The sequence below is a fragment of the Olea europaea genome, chromosome 12, assembly GCF_002742605.1.
Source record: "Olea europaea var. sylvestris chromosome 12, O_europaea_v1, whole genome shotgun sequence".
Classification (NCBI taxonomy): Eukaryota; Viridiplantae; Streptophyta; class Magnoliopsida; order Lamiales; family Oleaceae; genus Olea; species Olea europaea.
Window position 1 is genome coordinate 10,710,286 of NC_036248.1, and position 2,907 is coordinate 10,713,192.

Consider the following 2,907-nt stretch of genomic DNA (forward strand, 5'->3'; position numbering starts at 1 on the left):
TGAGAGTGGATTTAAAATCAATGAATGTAACAAATGTGTTTATGTCAAAGACATTAAAGATGGATATGTCATCTTATGTCTTTACGTTGACGACATACTTATTATTGGTAGTGACAATAAGATGATCGAATCCACTAAAAATATGTTAAGCTCGAGATTTGACATGAAAGATATGGGTTTAGCTGATGTTATATTTGGAGTGAAAATCTCAAGAACATCAAATGGGCTTGTTCTAAGTCAGTCACATTATGTGGACAAAATTTTAGGAAAATTTCATAAGAATGATACTGGCTTGGCTAGAACACCAATAGATACGAGTCAACATCTGTCTAAAAACAAAAGAGAAAGTATCTCTCAAGTAGAATACTCGAGAGTTATCGGAAATCTAATGTACTTAATGAATTGTACTAGACCAGATATAGCCTACACAGTCAGTAAACTGAGTAGATACACGAGTAATCCAGGAGCTTATCACTGGAAAGGAATTGTAAGCGTATTAAGGTACTTAAGATATACTCGTGACTATGGGCTATATACTAGATTTATTATTTACAGTTTTAGCATGCAGTTAACTTATATTTCTGATTTTGTGTTGCTAAACATTTTTTTCATCCGTTGGAAAATTCTGAAACGGAATTTTTTTTATAAATTGAAATTGTTTGCCTTGTGGTTATTAATTTCAATAGTCGGCTATTGTAATTGAATAAAACTTATACAATTGGTTTCATCCACTAGTGACTTATTTTCCTACAAAGATAACATGTAGCATATGAATCCCAACTTCGATCATCAAATACTTCAATGGCAGCAATTATGTTAGACAGGTTAGCACCGGACAGTGTTAAAGAAAACAAGATGTTGGGCATTTCAATACCCAGTACTAACAAACACGCCCTAAGCCATTTAGCTACCACATTGCAACCAACAAGTTGTAAGAATTCAACGAAGCCACAAGATTCAACGTAAACATATAAATCGATCCAAACGAAAACCTTAATCCTGATTTGAAATGCTCCACAAAATTAATCAATCAAATAACAAAGATATATCAACATAATAATCAATTACGAGAAAAGAGCATGTACGAAAAGAACCTCGAGCTCGGCGGACTTCATGGCGATCCAGATACAGAAAAGGATGATTCCAAACATGGCAAAGGTAGCGTTCCGCTTCCAGTGTTTGGGCCGACAGTACGGCCCACCTGACATGCTCCACACCTTCGCCCTGAAATCTCCGTCGTGGGCCCCATCTGCATGGTGGTGCTATCCTCCCGCCATTTTTTTATACTGTAGTACTTTCCTTTCAATTTGCTGCTTAAATAGTGAAGGAAAAATGTAGTGCAAACAGGAATGCCCTGATGAACGGGGTAATTTTAAGTTTGGCCATGTCAAACAATCAATTTTACACTTTAACCAAAAAAATTAGACATTCACCACAAATGCTTATTCTTGTATAAAAGACAAAAAATCCTTAAATGAGTTATACAATTACAAAAATAGAAATCTGTTAAAAAGACAAAAATATCCTTAAGTTACAAATTAAAATACAAACACCTCTCAATTGAGATTTGAAAACGAAGTCACTCTTTTCATCAATTTACTCTAACGCGATAAAAAGTCTTTCATTTTTCATCCACTTCAACCTCAAAATTTCATAAACTTATCAGTTATCAACCTCAACAAAACAATTTCGTTAAATTTCAACACTTTAATTCGGTAAGTATCTTTTCCTAGTATTTAATTTTGTTTTTATTGAAGTCGTATATTTTTTTAAATGGTAGGCCGGCACCGATCTGATGCCGGAACTCCAAACAGTCCGTAACAGACGAAGACGAAAATGTCTTCGTTCATTATGGACCGGACGTCCGGACTGTCTGTAACGGACCTCCCCCCTCAGGTTCTAGCGTCTAATCTAATTTGTTCTGATAATTTTTAATTCGTTATGCAGATATGGCAAAAGCATGTGTCCTAATCTGTTACTTCGACGAATTTCAAAGGAAAGAAAATAGTCAATGGGAATTAGGGATAGCAATTGGGCTCTTCGGCTCGGGCTGCCCGTGACTCGGCTTAGGAAAAGCCCGAGCAGGCCCGGCTCGGGGCTTGGTAGACCTGAGCCTAAGCTCGGGCCGAGCCCCATTTTGGGGACACGGGCTGACAATTAGGATGGCAATTAGGCTCTCCGGCTCGGGCTGCCCGTGACTCGGCTTAGGAAAAGCCCGAGCCGGCTCGGCTCGGGGCTTGGTAGACCAGAGCCTAAGCTCGGGTCGAGCCCCATTTTGGGGACACGGGCTTTGCCCGAGCCGGCCTGTGAGCTTTTAAAAAATAATAAAAATAATAATAATTAAAATTTTGAGGCTGCTTAAAACGCAGCAGTTTGGCAGCCAAAGGCAGCAGCTTAGGATAATTAAAAAAAAAAAAGAAGAGGGAAGAAAACGAGCCTGCCCAGCTCGGGCCGAGCCTATTAAGAGCTCGACCCGGCTCGAGCTCGCAAAAAAGCTCGGCCATTTTAACCTGGTTGAGCTCGAGCCGAAACTTTAGGCTCGTCAGCCGGCTCGACCCGGCTCGTTTACATCCCTAATGGGAATGGAAATGGACGATTGAAGGAGAAGGGGTTGCTGCTATTTCGATAACAAAAAATACATCGTTTACGAAAATGTACAATGAAATACAAAACATGCTTAACGTCGATTCCTTTCAGTAAGATATGGAATTGGGATTTTTATTTCAAAAGCATTCAACAATTTCGATTCTACCGTTGAAAGTTACTTCTGAAGTGTAAATAAAGCATCTAATTCAATTGAACCAAGGTCGAAAGTCGACTCCTATTTGCATAACTTTGTTGAAGAAAAATGTCCCTGATGGTGAACACGAAATTTTCGATGGAAAAGATCGTAATGAGAATGATTTT